A 17,374-nucleotide genomic window follows, 5' to 3' on the forward strand; every position below is an offset into this window, starting at 1 on the left:
TAATTTCTATTTCAGTGTGGTTTTTGTTTTCATCAGCATCCATATGACTTGGCTTTTATCTCTGTAGACGTGCTAGGTGTTATATACTAAAGGGAAGTGCTAGATGCTATACTGCAAGTAAATAGGAAAAGTCGTTATGTGCCAAGGAATGTTCTTATTTTGTGCCCCACAGCTAGAACGATGCCTTAGACAGGTGAGTATGTTGCTCAGCAAATAACTTACTAAAGACATCGGCAAGACAATACGAAAGATTCGTTGAGAAATACAGAAACTGCATATGTGTGCAATGTATGATTTTTCACAAGCTATAAACCCACATGTGCAACCATAGAATCGAACTTAGAAATTGTGATCTAGTTATGTCCAGGCAATTTGAGTATTTTCTGAGATTTTTCTCAAGCATTTGAGATTTAAACTCAGTTAAATTCAGGATTTTACCTGTCCCCCATCTGCCATCTTCTGCTTCTGCAGTCTGGGAGGGTCCACAATCTCATTTTGATTCACACTGGTCCATATCAGAATGGCTGTTTCCTTGTATCAGTAGTGATATAGTAGTTGTAAGTCCATTTCTCTCTGGCAGTTTTAGTATAGGCCAGGGTTTCTCAGTCTTGCCACTATTGACATTTTGGATCAGACAATTCTTGGACAAATTCAGATAATTTGGACAGTCGTGGAGGACTTTTTTGTATATTGCAGCAGCATCCTTGACCTTTACCTACTAGATGCCAGTAATACTCCCTCCAGCCACTATAGTCAAATATATCTTCAGACATTGCCAAATGTCCCCTGGGAGGTGAAACTGACCACCTCCCTTTAAAAACTACTGTGTAGGTTTTTAAAAATCTATAACTCTGCTGTATTATACTCGTGTACTCTATCGTTCCAATATTATTTCTATTCCTTATTTGAGACTCCAAAACACTGTGTGAATGCTTATAATATGTTCAGGGGCAGATTTCAGTTTTGTAGGGCTTGAAGTTATATCGCTCTGGGTCCCCTATTTAAGGAAAGGAATACAGAATTATAAAAATAAAACTAAGCTTTAATAATAAGTTACTAATTATTTAGAAGGAGAAAAAAGAAATTATGATAAATCACAAATTTTTAAAAGCTGACAAATACTACAAATATCATAAAATCCAGAAAAACACAATACGTTTATTAACTAGCTGTTTATAACACTCTTTTGGACTCCATTTCTGACTATGTATTCTACGATAACCTCTACAGTTTTTAACATTATTTTTTATAGAGAGAATAGATCATTTAGGTGTTCTCTACTATGGGTAAATTGACATTTTTTTTTGTTATTCTTGATATTTCAGTAAGGTTTACTTCAGCCTCACAACTTGTTATTCTTGTGAACCAGTATATGGCAATGCATAAAACATGTGATTTTGCATACAGACATTTCTCTGCTTTCAGTATTGCTATAGATTGGTGTTTTGTACAGGAATTCTGATAAATTCTATTTCACCTAACTGCCATCAAAAGAAGAGATAAAATGGGAGGAGTGTTTAATAATAATTAATCATAGTAAATGTGGCATCATTGAGTTCATTCATGACAGGAGTACATTTCTGTTTTGACTAGTCAACCATGAGAACTGAATCCTTTGCTCACAGTTTTACAGCTTTGATTATTGGAAGAATTCCCTAGAGACTAGCTTCTAGAGCCACACATTTCAAACCTTTTCTTCTTCCACTTCATACATTCTTTTAGTTCTTGGTCCCATAGGACACATTCATATAGAAATACAACCTCTAGCTTTTCACATTACTGTCTCCATCCTGGAGTCAGTGAACAAGGGGACACAGTGGGCATGGTACACCAGGAAGGCCAGCGATAATGTAATGATACACAGAATTGACCGCTAATCCCATGAACATAGCCCACTTTACCCAAACTAAATATATTCTCTACTTGCCTTGCCCTCAGAAGGAGCGAAATGCCCTGGCCACTGCAATACACCCTTATACAAGATGGAAATATGACAGGGAGGACATTGGAGTGGAAAGAGATGGACATCTTCTTTAATGGTAGTTAAAACATCTTATTTTTGCAAATTTTACAAAAATTGACCTGAGTGAAAAATACATTCCGGTGGTCTCTCCCAGGGCCTCAGAAGCGACATGCAAATAAAGAGAACTGAAACATTAACTTCATTAGTTTAAAGCAAACCCGTTTTAACCACAGCTCCTGCCACAGGGGAAGATGGTGCGGGAGATGGAGGAGGAGAGAAGATGGAAGCAGGAGATTTATTTTGGGTCACAGGAAACAAGTAGAGAATAAAGGGTTCATGATGTCTGAAAAACGGAAGGAGAATTTCCTAGCAATAGTCCACATATTAGTTTTACTTTTTTACCTTAAAGCTAATAATGCTCCCTCCCTCTAAAACAATACAGAGAAAAATAGTATTTTGTAGCACTTAATTGCATGGTATATTTCCACTGGATTAAGAACACTCTTGTTTAGTTTGACAAGTTTTAGAATTTCACATAAACAGAATCACACAGTTTATATGTTTTGTGTCTGGCTTTTTTTTTTTTTCTCAGCATAATGTTTTTGAGATCATCCATATTGCTGCAGGTCTATCAATTATATACTTCTTTTGTAGCTGAATAGCATTTCACCGAATGTTGCACTATTGTTTTTTTAATCTGTTCATCTGTTGATGGACATTTGGGTTGTTTCCAATTCCTGGGTATTAGAAGTAAAACTGCTTTGAATGTTTATATACAAGTCCTGATGTGGCTATATGTTCCCATTTCATTGGGTAAGTAACTAAATTGGATCATTCGGCAAGCATATGTTTAAAGGAGTATCATGGGCAAATTACTTAATTTCTCTATACCTCAGTTACTGTAAGATGGGGAGTTGGTATCTACTGTATAGGCTATGTTGAGTCTAGTCCATACAGAGTATTTAGCACTATATCTGGTAGACAGTAAGCATTTAAGACATGAGATGATGAGAGTTATTATGAAATAAAGACATTCTCTAGGACTGAAGAAAGTTGAGGCTCTAGGAACTGGGGCTGTATGTTGCCTGCTAAATGCAAAAGGAAAATCAAATTGCTTGGAGCCTATGGTCAGGGCTGTAATTCAGCACCATCACTTGGTTGCTTGGCATTTTTAGGGACGTTCTTAATCTCTCTGTGCACAGTTTCCTCATTTGTGAAGCTGGAGGAAATCCTGTATTATTATTAATATTGTAGTAATAGTAGTTCATATTGTATCAGATTTTAAAGGAAATCTCTTATATTGGGAAGGTATATGGTTCAAACCGATTTTGTATAGGTTGATATTCAAACACAGGAGGGTAAAACTGCATTTGATGATTGACTTGCTTAGTAAAGTTTTTTTTTTTTTTTTTGTGGTACGCGGGCCTCTCACTGTTGTGGTCTCTCCTGTTGCGGAGCACAGGCTCTGGGCGCACAGGCTCAGCGGCCATGGCTCACGGGCCCGGCCGCTCTGCGGCATGTGGGATCTTCCCGGATCGGGGCACTAACCCGTGCCCCCTGCATTGGCAGGCGGACTCTCAACCACTGCGCCACCAGGGAAGCCCAAGTTTTTATTTTTTATAACTGTGATGAACTGTCTGCCTTTTGTCCTCCTTGAAAATGTCCTCATGCAGGAGAATACCTTTTCCTATAACCTACGGTTTTAATTGTTTCACTCAATCAAAGCATTCCCTCAAGGAGATTTTTCTTTTTTTACAACCTGGTTGGTGTTTATGGGAATATGTTGATGGAGATCTTTTCATCCTTAGCTGCTCTGTGAGATTTATGTAATTTAGGATTTTGTTATGAGGTTCCTGACAGCTAGGGGAGGACATGGACTTGGAATGACACTCTCAGCCATGAAACAGTCAGGACCTGTGATGCATCTAGAGTTTTTTATAGCCTAATTTCTGCAGCACATAAAATATCAAAAGCTTGAATTCTACCTCACCTAGTAATGCCTGAATATAGGTGGCTATAGTATTGGAAGGGGATGGATTGACCAGGAAACCAAGGAGCTACTATGATATTGGAACAAAGGGCCTTGCTTACATAAGCTTTCATGGAAAATTATTTATTTCAGTAAGAATAGACACACTGCATAAACTGGTCCAAGGAGGCTGTTGGAGATCACAAGGTTAACAAAATATCCTTCACTTTTATAAGCCACAGTGTCTCTATTTTCATTTTGTATCTTGATATCATGGTACTTCCATTTTCTATTCTGTAAATAAGATAAAATAAAAATATTTTCAGCTAGTTTTAATTAAAAATAATGATTATTAATAATCTTATGAATTAAGTATGAACATGCAATAATAAAACCCAGGAACTTCATTTTGTATGGCAAATTATAAAAATCTTCTAATTTTGATTGGTGACTAGGTTTTGAAGATACTATTCAAGACTGTTATTGAGAAATTTATTCCTGGCTTTGGGATTCTTAGAGGCTAGAGAATAAAAGTCACCAATTCATTCCTTCATTGACTCAGTGAACACTTATTGAAGGCCTAACAAGATTGAGGCACTATTTTAGGCTCTGAACAACAGGGATGAATAAGATAAATCCCTGTTTGGTGGTAAAAATAGGCACTAAACCAATAAAAAAGTGAATGTATACAATTCACAAGTAGAAATAAAAGGTATAAAGAAAATAACATGTAGGTTGTTGGTCTGGGTAATAGGTTTCCTGGAGGAAGGCATAACAGCACAAAGATCTTGGGCAAGAATGAGATGGCTTTGTCTGAGGAACAAGAAGAAGGCCATTGAGGCTGGATCACATGAATTATGGGATGGTGGATACCTTTCCCAACACAGCCTAAAACCAGCAAAGAAACAACTCTCTAACTTGGAGTGTATGAGGGGTGATGTAGAAAAGGGGTTAGATTGTGGAGTGGCAAATATATAACAAGAAAAACCTTATGTATTTAATACAATTATTACAACTACTTATTCCTTCTTCCTCTCTGCTATGATCTGAATGTTTGTGTCCTCGGCATATTCATTTGTTGAAATCCTAGCCCCTGATGGTGACGATATTAGTAGGTGTGGTCTTTGGAAGGTGCCTAAGTCATGAGGGTAGAATCCTCATGAATGAGATTAGTGCCATATACAGGAGGCTCTGGAGAGCTCCCTCGCCCCTTCCGCCATGTGAGGACACAGTGAGAAAGTGCTGTGAACCAGGAAGAGGGTCCTCATCGGAACATGACCATGCTGACACCTTGATCTTGGACCTCCCAGCCTCCAGAACTGTGAGACATAAATTTCTGTTGTTCATAAACCACCCAGTTTGTGGTACTTTGTTATAGCAGCTTGAATGGACTAAGACACGCTCTATTACTCCAATGTTTCAACCAAATGACTTACTATTCTTTGACAATCTTCTTTTCTTTCCTGTTTTCTTACTTTTGCTTAAATGCCTTTTTTTTTTTACCAGCAATGTTTTCTTTCTTTTCCCATGTTTTCCGAAAACTTTACATTCTTTAAGACAAGTTAAAAAATGGATCCTTCATGAAGCCTGATAGGTTCATCCTCTGAATTCCCCGTAGTATTTGGTTTATGCATCTGTTTTCTGCTGTGTATTCTAATTGTTGTCCTCCCACTTGATTGCTAGAGGGCAGCAATCGTGTCTTATTCATCCTAGACAGTTGGCAGTACCTAGCAGTGTCTTGGTTTTATGGGGTGTTCTCACACTATGATTGAATAAAAGAAATATACCTGTTCACTTTTCCAGTAAAACTCCAATTATTCCCAAGGTGAGTTTTCTTCAACTTTGTATCTCTGATGCATAGTACATCACCAGGCATAAGGAGGAATTCAGGATCATTTAAAATAAATGAACCAGTTTAATGTATTACTAAAATTTAATAGAAATATTATATAAGGTTTTTAAAAGTAATAGTTAATATGGAGAAAGTGAATAGTAGGGGTGATACAATATACTTCTGAGTTTTTACATTTAATATGAATAATGTTTGTAAGTGTATGATAGAAGATTCTGGCATAACGTGGGACAATTGATATTATTGTTTGTAGAGCAAATGACTTCTTTTGAACTTTTTGGAATTAAAATTTAGCTTCAGAATAGTTATTTACTTAACATGAGATTGTATCTCAGCAATACTGCTAGTTCTTCTATCTATTCTTATCATTTATTTATTAATTAGGGTTAGTAAATTATTGATACTATCAAGAAAGTTAGAAAACAGTGCTTTATCACCAGGTCTTTTGTTATATTAGTAGTGTGTCTTGGCTGCAGGTAAACTGTGAGTACAATAATTTGACACCCTCATCTCTTGGGGGCTAATATTTCGACTTACGGCCAAAACCACTTCAGGACTATCTTCCTTAGAAATAACAAACTATAACTGTACATTGATAACTTTGACTTGAATTATTAATTACTTTAATGTGAATTTTAAATAATTATTCTGTAGTTATAATTCACCCTGTATTCATTAGTTTTGTTATAATTATACCAAAAACATAGCGTATGGTCATGGGAGCAAAGGAACATGGTAGTTTTAGAAATAGCAATTGAGAGCTTGGCAAGAAAGAAGGAAGGATATAGCTTGAACAGTGAAAACTCTTTTGGGGCTACTTGAATAATCAAGGGGCACTGAAGCTGTTTTATCTCATAGATAGAGTTATATAAACTCTGTAAGATTCTTACATATTTATTACAAGCTGATAGATTTATTTGGTACATTTAAGTGATTTAACATAGAAACAATCTCATGTGAAATCAGTACTTCAGTATTTTCTATTTTTCTTAATCGGTCCAATGCCCAAAACTTCATCAGTTCTAATTCTAAAAGGCTAGAAACTGATTTGTGGGAAGGATATAATGAATGATGTAGGGGAGAAACTATCCATGTTAATTATATTTGAGTACTTTTCTATGCCTGCACAGAGACTTTCTAATTTGCCAAACCATCTCTGACCGAGGCTGGTTGAAGGCTAAATTTAAGAGTGTTTCTTTCAAAAAATTTGGTAGGTTGAATTATTGGGTTCCAACTCTGCAATTCTTAATATGGCCTCATGGCAGGTGCTTTCTTGGCTTGATTTTTGAGCTTTTTTTGGATAAATGTTTGGATTGGATTTTTGAGTTTTATTTTGGTCAATGGGGGTTTTAGTTGAGGTGACATTATTGTGTGCTGGTCTCATCCTATAGATAACCAACGTTGTGGCCTTGCTCGGCCCTTGTGGTTCTCATTGTGATTGCAAGATGCCCTCAGCAATAATCGTCAGGAAAATTTGAAAAAGAAAAACCAAATGGGTTTATTACTTACAAGTCCTGGAAATTACATGACACACCTGGGACCACACAGTGAAGGGGAGAGAGAGAGAAAGAAAAGAGAGAGAATCAGCCTAGGTTTCTGTTGAGAGTGGGGTTTTGAAGGCTCACTCTTTATTGATGAATTTAAGTCATAAGAGCAAGAATTTAAAGCGCTGGAAGAGAAAAATTAGTGGCCCAAGTGGTCAGTTTTTGAAACCAACCAAGATCTCTAAAACAAAGGAGCCTGGGCACGGAGGGGGATGGTAAAGCCTGGTTCTTTATCTAGTCATGTGATGGGCAATGTATTTATTCAAGATAGCCATCTTTGAAGTGGGGGCCTCTTTGAAATGGGGGCCTCTTTGAAATGGATGCCTGGGAAATCAAAGCTTAAGTCAGGCACTTGCACTAAAATAAGAGACAACCCAACTGTCAGAGCTTCCACTACAGGCTTGTGCAAAAGCCTGAAATGGCTTTTGTGGGGTTGAATTTGCCCTCTTGTTCGCTTCCTTTTTGCCAAGAGAAGAACATATTTGTGGAACCTCTTGTCAAGGAGGATGAAAGACACCTGGAAAAATGCCTGGATTTAACCAAACTTTGGGATCAAGCCTAACTGAACCCTGTCTAGATCAGCTGAACCTCAACTGACTCACAAATGCATAGGCAAGAAAGAACGTCTGATTATGTGTCTGCTCCTGTGTTTTGGAGTGGTTTGTAAGGCCACAATTTTGTGGCAATGGCTGACTGATAAATTGTTCAAGATGTTCCGGTTGCCTAGTAAGAGTTTGGGCTTCATTTTGCTAATGAGACTAAGCGATTAGGTTATTTTCTTGAGGTCAGACCAAACCTCCCACGGTAATCTGAGGCTACCTATGTAAACATTACTTTCGTTTGAGCCAGGAAATTTTAAGTCAGACTCCAAACCAATAAACATCTTTGCTGTTTGCTTCAAGAGATTCTCGCAAAGCAATTTTTCTGGGCAAACAAGTTGCTCATCTGGGCAAATAACTATCTCCTCGTCACAACATCAGTTTGCTCAGCTGAATAAACAACTCACCTATTAGGACAATATGGTTACATACCATCATGTATTATATGATACACTTTTTCTTTTAAATTTTGGATTTGTTTCTTCTTGTTAATCTTTGTTATATTCTTAACTCAAGCTGTATTTCCCTTCTGTCCCCTTTTTGTTTTGGTAACATTTTCCAATTTTATGCTATTATATATTGCTATAAAAGTCATTCTTTCTTGAGTAATTTTTCAAATTGGAATCAGCTATTAGATTGTCAACTTTCAGAAGAAGGAACCGTCTGCTATTCACTAAAAAAAATTTTTTTTTATTGAGGTATAGTTGATTTACAATGTTGTGTTAGTTTCAGGTGTACAGCACAGTGATTCATATATATATATATATATGTATATATATTGTATATATATATGTGTGTGTGTGTGTATATATATATATATATGTGTGTGTGTGTGTGTGTGTATATATATTCTTTTTCAGTTTCTTCTCCCTTACAGGTTATTACAAAATATTAAGTATAGTTCTCTGTGTGAAGTAGGTCCTTGTTGGTTATCTATTTTACATATAGTTGTGTGTATTGTTAGTCCCAAACTCCTAATCTATCCCTCCACCCACCCACGCTTTCCCCTTTGGTAACAATGTTTGTTTTCTATGTCTGTGGGGCTATTCATTTTTAAATTCCTACTCCCCTCTTATCACTGATGCCTAGTTCTGAGCACTGTACATAGAAGAAATCAATACATATGTACTGTGTTGAGTACATTCTTGTGTTACATCCTTGACTCAACTTCTTTCTTCTAAAGACCAAAAAAGTCACGTATAGAGTTTCAGATAGCCTGTAATTTAAATATGAGAAAGGCAAAGAAAGGAGGAAGGGATGAACAGAAGGCAAAAGGAGTCTGTAGAAATAGAAGGTCTTATGCAATAATTAAACCTGAATCAATTGGGATTTTAACTTATTAACTTTTTATTTGAATGTACCATGTTTCTTTATTATTTACTTGGTGTTTTATAGTGCAAAATATCAAGAAGAAGCAATCAATACAGATATATTGATCAAAAATGAGTTAGAACAAAAAAACTAAATAGAATTTTTACCTGAAAATAGTTTTTAGAGGACACTGATTAAATTCAATAACTATTAAATAAGTCAAATGAAATGAAATCATAAAAAATGCTTTACAGGACAAAATGAAATGATTTAAATCAAGGAACTCATCATAACTGGGAGTTGCTATATATAAAATATTTTCCCAAGTGAAAATATTTAATCTCTGTAAAAGGTACAGATTAAATGACTTGTCATACTTTTATGCATGTTTGAAATATTTCGATATAAAAACAAAATCTTATTGAAAGACATACAACAAAATTGAACAAATGGAAAGGACTACTATGTCTTTAGGAAGATGTTATTATTAGGAAGTCAATTCTCCTAAATATATATATTTAATGCATATTTAATTAAATATATATATTTAATCTAATTAGAATCCCAATGTGTTTTTTTAGGGGGAGGAGCATGTATAAAACAATATTAATATTTATTGGCCCAAAAGATCTAAGAATAAAAGAGAAACCTGAAAAGGGACTTGACATTCCAGATATCAGAACAGCAAAATGGAAAAACGACTAAACACAAATAAATACAATATTGGTAAAGAAACAAACAAGTTAGAGGAATAGAATAAATATTTCACAAATAAATCTCAGCAAATATGAGAATTTAATGTATAAAATTATGTATTCAAATGGAAAGAAAAAAATTTTTTCTGGTATTTTTTGTTCTGGTATTACTGACTATCCACCTGGAAGAAATAAAATTGGATCTATTTATCTCCTACACAAAAATAAACTCCAAATGAATTAAAGACTTAAAAATGAAAATAAAGAAGTAAAAACTTGAGAGTTTTAAGACTTTAAGACAGTGTTTACCACACCTAAATTCTGGCAAAATATTCTTAATCAAAACTGTAAACCCAGAAGACAAAAAATACAGCCATAACTGACTATAAGAAAACCGAAAGTTTTTTCATTTTAAAATATATTATAAATGATGCCAATAACAAGATGATAAATGTGGACAAATATTTGTAACAAAATTGATAGGCTAAGACCTAATGTCAATCAATTACAAGCAGCTCTCACAATTTGACAAAAAACATAGAAAAGAGGTAAAGGGTAAAAGACACTTTACAATATTGCAGATTGAAATGGCAACAGACATGAAAGAGACACTACAGTTCACTAGTTGTCAGGGAGTGAAAATTAATGTAATATTGAGATGTCATGTTACCCCCAGCAGAGTCAAAAATTAAAGGAAATCTATACATGTACGTACTGCAGATGTAAAAGTGAGGTTTTAAAATGTTGGGCAAAAATAATCTGGCAACAGCTACTGAAATTAAAAATAAATATACCTTTGAGGCAGATCTTCTACCATTCTACAGAATCTATACCACAGAAATCAAAGCAATATTACTTAAGGTTACATGTACATGGATTTTATTTATTATTGCTCATGGTTGCATTTTACGGTGGAAAGTTAAATAAATAAATAGTATTATAATAAATACATAGTATTATATGTACATTAAGGAATAGTGTACAGCCACTAAAAAAGTGAACTTTATTTATACAAATAATCTAGCCTCTCTCCCTCTGGAGAGCAAGCAGTTACCTGGTGGTCAAGTTGTGGTTTGTAATCAAGTTGTGGGCTTCTTGACATACTTAGTTACATGTATAACTAGAGAAACTCCTCAGTATCAGGAGACGGCAATAAACCTTGTAATCTGGCACACTCAGCAAGGATATTAAGTGATGCTTAGAGGCCATGGTGGGCTATAAATGAGAAAAATATAGAAAGACATCATATTTTTAACATGGATAATCTTGATGGGAGTGAGCAGATATGGTGGAAGGGTGAGGGGATGGGGAAGGTTGATGCAAACAAAAAAGAAATGAAAAAGGCTGTATTTAATATATACATAATCACATATATGTGTATATATGTACGTGTAAACGCATTTATTTATGATTATATATTTAATTAAAAGCATAAGTTACAAATAGTTTTTTAAGAGGTTATACATGCTAAAATCTGGCCATTTTCCTCTCTTATTTAAATCCTTTAGTGGCCTCCTATTAATTTTAGGATGATATCCAAATATATTGATATGGGCTATAGTCACATATATAATTCCTGCTACACTCTGCATCCTCATGTTTAGTTACATCCATTGATCTCCATAAGACATTTCACATATCACAACTGTGCCAAGAATCATGAAGGAAGAAAAGTCACATGGTTTACTCATTGATTTGTTAACCTTTAGTCATATTATAGTTGATTTAGAAAGGTGACCTTGAGAAGCTATATGTCTTCCCTTCTTACAATTTTGCAGTTTCTTTAATGTTACAAAGAACGGTACAAAATGAGCTCTGCTGAATATGCAAATAATTCTAACACTTCTGTTTATTAAAACTGACCAATCACCACAACCTAAGCATTAGCTTTTTAAAATGTAGTGAGGTGTTTTTTTTTGTTAGTTTGAAGAAATACACCCATGAATAGCAACAATAAGAAAACAAGTTGGGAAATTTTGCCGGAAGAAAGAAATTTAGAATTCTCTCTGAACCTTTAATTGTGTTGCATTTAATCTTAAAAAACATTTACAAACACAGACTAATTGTGAAAACTTTAAATGTTAAATTATTTTATGTGTGTAGGAGGCGCTTCCATATAATACTCAATGGTGAATTGACTGAAGGAATACCAGAGGTAGAAAATGAGAGGAAGAACATTTCCTTGCGTGCATATGGTATATTCCTGAGCTTTCTACTCTAGTCAGATTTGGTAAGAACAAACAGAAGATGATTGTTCTCTTTCCCAGTTTGGGTGAAGTGTCAAGGCTTGAAATAAAAGCAGAAAATGCCCTGAAGTCTGCTTAAACAAATTATCATGTAGCTATAGAGAGAAGTACTATATAGCCACTAAAAAGAATGTGCCATTTCTCCATCTACTGACGTGGGTCAATGTCTGAAATATACTGTTAAGGAAATGTATCATTTTTTATTATTGTGGTATGATTGACATATAACATTATATTAGTTTCAGTCAGTGTAATGATTCAATATTTATTTATACCATGAAATAATCACCATGATAAGTCTAGTTACCATCAGACTCCATACAAAATTACAAGGTTTTTTCCTTCTGATGAGAGCTTTTTAAGATTTACTCTCTTGGCAACTTTCAAATATGCACTACAGTACTATAGAATCTAGTCACCATGCTCTACATTACTTTCTTATGACTTATTTATTTTATAACTGAAAGTGTGTACGTCTTGACCCCTTTCATCCATTTCACCCACCCTCCAAACCCTCTCCCCCACGGCAACCACTGTTGTTTTCTCTGTATCATGAGTTTTGCTTTGTTTTGTTTGTTTGTTTTTGTGATGCTCTCCAAGTGAGACTTCCTCTTCTACCTACCCCTTCTTCAACTTCTACCTCCAACCCCTCACCACTCTCCGTGCAATTCCTCTCTCCTTCCAACCACTGCCATTTTTCTTCCCTCACCACTTCTTTTTATCTTTCTTTTCTCAGTCTGTAGATGAGGAAGTGCTTGACAAGTGGACAAGATAGAGGAGAGAGCCTTCTAAAATAGGCCATTCAGTTCTTTTCCTATGTGTGAAAGCAAACTGTATTTCTTCCCCCTGTGTGGGAAAAAGAAAAGTTCTTTCAGGTCTAAATGCATAAAGGTATGTCATATCAGACAGTTTTAGAAAAACACCCTTGGCAGTAAAATATATCTTCAAATGTATTTTTAAAAAAAAGATTCTCTATAGAGTCGATATATCAGCTAGGCCTTGTTGAATTGCAAGTGACAGAAAGCCCAACAGAAACTTGCTAAAGGAAAAAAAAATTATGGTTCCAAATAAGAGAAGTGTCAAGGGATGAGTTTTGTTTAAAGCAACACTAGAATCAAGATTCAAGTAATATTTTAAAAACAAAATTTTTAAGAATAGTTTTAGGTTTACCAAGGAGTTGCAAAGGTAGTATAGAAAGTCCTCATATAGCCACATCCAGTTTCCCTTATTATCGACATCTTACATTAATATGGCACATTTTTATCACATTATTGAAGCAATATTGATACATTATTATTAGTTAAAGTCCAAACTTTATTCAGATGTTCTTAGTTTTTACCTAATGTCCATATGTTGTTCTAGGATCCCCCATTACCTTTAATCATAGGCCGGCCTCCTTGGGAGCTTCTTGGCTCACACTTTCTCTGCTTTTCATGATGCTGACTGTTCTGAGAGATACCAGTAAGGTATTTTGTAGGCTGTTCCTCAGTTGAGATTTATTTCATGTTTTTCTCATGATTAGTCTGGGTTTATGGGTTTCTGAGGTAGTGTTCGTCAGGTTTCTCCACTGTAAATTAATTTTTTCCCCCACTTTCCATATTCTGCTCTTTAGAAGAAAGTCATCATCATGTGTGGTGCACCCTTAAGGAGTGGTGAGTTATGCTCCATTCCTTGAATGTAGTGTATCTACATCCATTATTTGGAATTCTTCTTCACAGGAGATGTGTCCATTCTCTTCTATTTGTTTATTTATTTATGAAATCATTTCTTTATATCAGTATGAAATTATAGCTGTTTATTTTATACTTTGGGTTATTTTCCAATACTACTTTATTAATTTTGTTGCTCAAATTGTTCTAGCTTTGTACATTTTGGGGAGCTCTTTCACTTAGCTACTGTGTCCCTTTGCTATACCCCATTTTTGTGGGATTTTTAGTTGGGGGCACTTTTTTACTTTCTGGCACTATAAGATGTTCCAGTCTTGTCTTGTACATTCCCAGAGCAGCCCTATATCCAGCCTTTTCTCCGTTGGCTCTTCTTTTTATCGGAAAATGGTATTAATAAACCAAGATCTGGGTGGTAGGTCTGATCATTGCTTATGGGGGTGTTTTTGCTTCTAGACCCTATCAGCTGACAGAGCAAGGAAATATATACGTATATACTAGAGGTTCAAGTGACTTTATCTGGACTCAGGTTTTCTGTTTCTTTCACCTCGGTCCTCCATTTTTACTCAAGTCTTAGATAGAAATTTTCTTCATGTTTGCAAAGTGACTAGCAACTCTAGAACTTAAATCCCAAGGGATGAAATAAATCCTTTTGCCAGAATCTCCAATTTCCCACCATGTCTCATTGGCACTTCTTAGGTCACATGCCAACTTGGCAGCGATCACTGTAGCCAAGAGAAATGAAATCTTATTATGCTAAGCTTGGGTCATGTGCTCATCACTAAAGTCAGAGGATTGATCCTATTTGAACTACATGGGCTAAGAACACAAGAGATATGAATTTGTGAACAGTTGTTAATGAAAAAAAGGGAAAATATAGCTGTATGGCTGACCACAGTCAATTACCACTACTTCTATGAATTCTGAAATTCTAAAACTGGCTACACTTACTGTGAGCTTTTGAAAGAAAATAAGATAGTTACTTTCATAAAAAGATGCATTAGTATATGGCTTGGACTCTATTGGTAGCAAATGAACACTCAACTTCTGAAAATTGAATAGTAATTTACTATACCTTTACATATGAATATTTTCTCCTTTGAAACTATAAATGTGAAGAGCAAATCCATTGTCAGATTCTTTTCTGGTTTTGCTTTTAAAAATAATTTCACTTTTACAATAATGGAGCATTTAGTCTGGGAGGAAATAAAAACTGTTGACTTTTGTGGTTGTTGCTTCCTTTTGACTGTCTCCATTGGTTTTCTTTATTTACCTCTTTCAGGAGCATATTCAAAGGGAAACTAGATGGTTTGCTGTTCATTTATCAAAATGTTAAGGCAATTTTCTTTTTTTTTTACACTTAAAATATTGTAAAATATTTTTAAAAGTAAGGACTATAGAATGGAAGGACTATAGGATAGCATTATAACTGAAACCACTACTGTGATCTGAAGTTTTTGCTTTTTCTTAGTAAGGCTTTCACACTTCTTTTAAATTAAACCAGCAATTAATGGAACAAGAATTCCAATGTAAAAGGATTATTTTCAAATTCATCCATTGCAAAGACATACTGGTTTTAAGATATTAGCAATCACTACAGGAGGTTGCATCCCAATTTTTATCTGAAGGAAATTATTGGTTCTGTTTGTATTTGTTAAGATTATTTTTGCTTTTATTTAATTGCTTTTAAAAATATTACTCATCCATTGTAGAAATCTAAAGGTTTACAAAGTAAGATATTAAAGACACTACTAATTTGAATTTTTAAATGCACTGCTGCTCTGGTCCTGTGAAATGTGTTTAAATTGTAGGGAAGCCAAAAACATCTTGGGTGACATCTAAATTTGAACGTCATGAAATGGATGTAATCAGATTGGTAGTTCTGAGTTAAAACTTTGGTTATTTGTAACACTTAGAAAATGAGACTTCCAGAATTAAAAAAACATTTTTTTGAGGAGTGGAGTAATGATACCTCTTTAAGTTATGACTTTTTTTTTTTTAGCTCTTCTGACAAGAATCTTTTCCACTTCTTCTCTGCCTTAAATGGTGGATACTGGTCATAATTTATTTGTTTTCTTATGACTCTTAATATCTCCTTTTTTGAATTCTGGACATTTCTAAAAATATTTAAGTTTTGTCTTAAAAATTTTTCTATATATGTAAGTTCCTTATAAATATAATATCCAAGTTGAGACTGGCATATTCTCTCAATAATTTAAGTAAATTTTATTGGCATTTATTGAAAATATTTAATATACTGGACATTTTTTTGGGGGCGGGGCAACTTTATTTGCATTTAATAGTGATTTTTAAGCCCTATATCCAATGAAACCATTTTAAAAAGCTCTATGAGGAATGGAAATTTAGATGTCTATTACACTTTTCTTTAAAGAAAAAAGCTCAAATTTCTGAATGAGCAAGATTCACTTTTGTAGGTAGAGGCTTTGCTTCTTCATGATCTTCAGTGCTTCTTACATATTTTATTTCATTTAATCTATATTTTAGTAAGGTGGATATTAAAGTCTCTGTTTTAGAGAAGAGGAAACTAAGGCTCTCAGAGCTTAAGTTACTTAAGGTCATACAGAAGTGCCAGGATTCAAACCTATCTGTAGAACATGACATACTACCTCTAAAAATTAAGAGAAGAGCTGTTACAACAGACAAAAAAATCAAAGTATACGTTAATTGTTCAGAGACACCCTCCTCTACGGTTCTCTCACGTTTCTACATGTCTTGCTGAGTGTGCAAGGCCCTGACACTCCTCACCCAGGTCATATCTCAGGCTTGTGCCTGCAGGAAACAACCTTTAGGGATGAGGAAATTCCTCCCTTTGGAAGGAAGATCAGGCTTTTGAGAAAAGCAGTGGATACCCTAATTTCAGAGTTCCCTGAATTTTCAGCCCCTTATAATTCTTCCTTGCATCTTAATGAGCACTCGGGATATGTTTGATATGAGAAGTCAATGACAAGGAGTAAGTTATTAAAAGAATAAATACTACTAGGGATGAATTCTCTAACTATTACATCTAATTGTGATGTTTGAGTATGCTAAAAAAAAATATCCCCAAACCAAACCAAACAATTAAGTACAAATAACAGCTATTTCTTAGTGTCTACCATGTGGCTGGTGAGTTCTCAACTCTTTATGTTGTTTTACCTCTTGCAAGAATACTTTGAGGTAGGTAATAATATCCCCATTTTAAAAATGAGGAAACTGGGGCCTTAAGTGGAGGCATTACATTAAATGGTTTGCCCAAGGTTTCATAGCTAGTAATGGTGGAGCCAGGCTCTGAATGCAGCCTCTCTGGTTCCAACATTGAAGCTCTTAATCACCTCATTAGAAGTTGCCATTATGTTTCTTTTGGTAATAAATGGGAATTTTTATAATGAGGTGCTGTTTGGCATCCAATTTTCATTAGAATGTAGGATGAAAAAGAATCCGTAAATAAAAGGGCCCTGTAGATGGTTCTGATACATACACAATATAAACCCGAGGAAGATTCTGTCATAGCAAAAGGACTGCACATGATTG

Source organism: Leucopleurus acutus, assembly GCF_964270905.1.
Source record: "Leucopleurus acutus genome assembly, chromosome: 6".
In the NCBI taxonomy this organism is placed as follows: domain Eukaryota; kingdom Metazoa; phylum Chordata; class Mammalia; order Artiodactyla; family Delphinidae; genus Leucopleurus; species Leucopleurus acutus.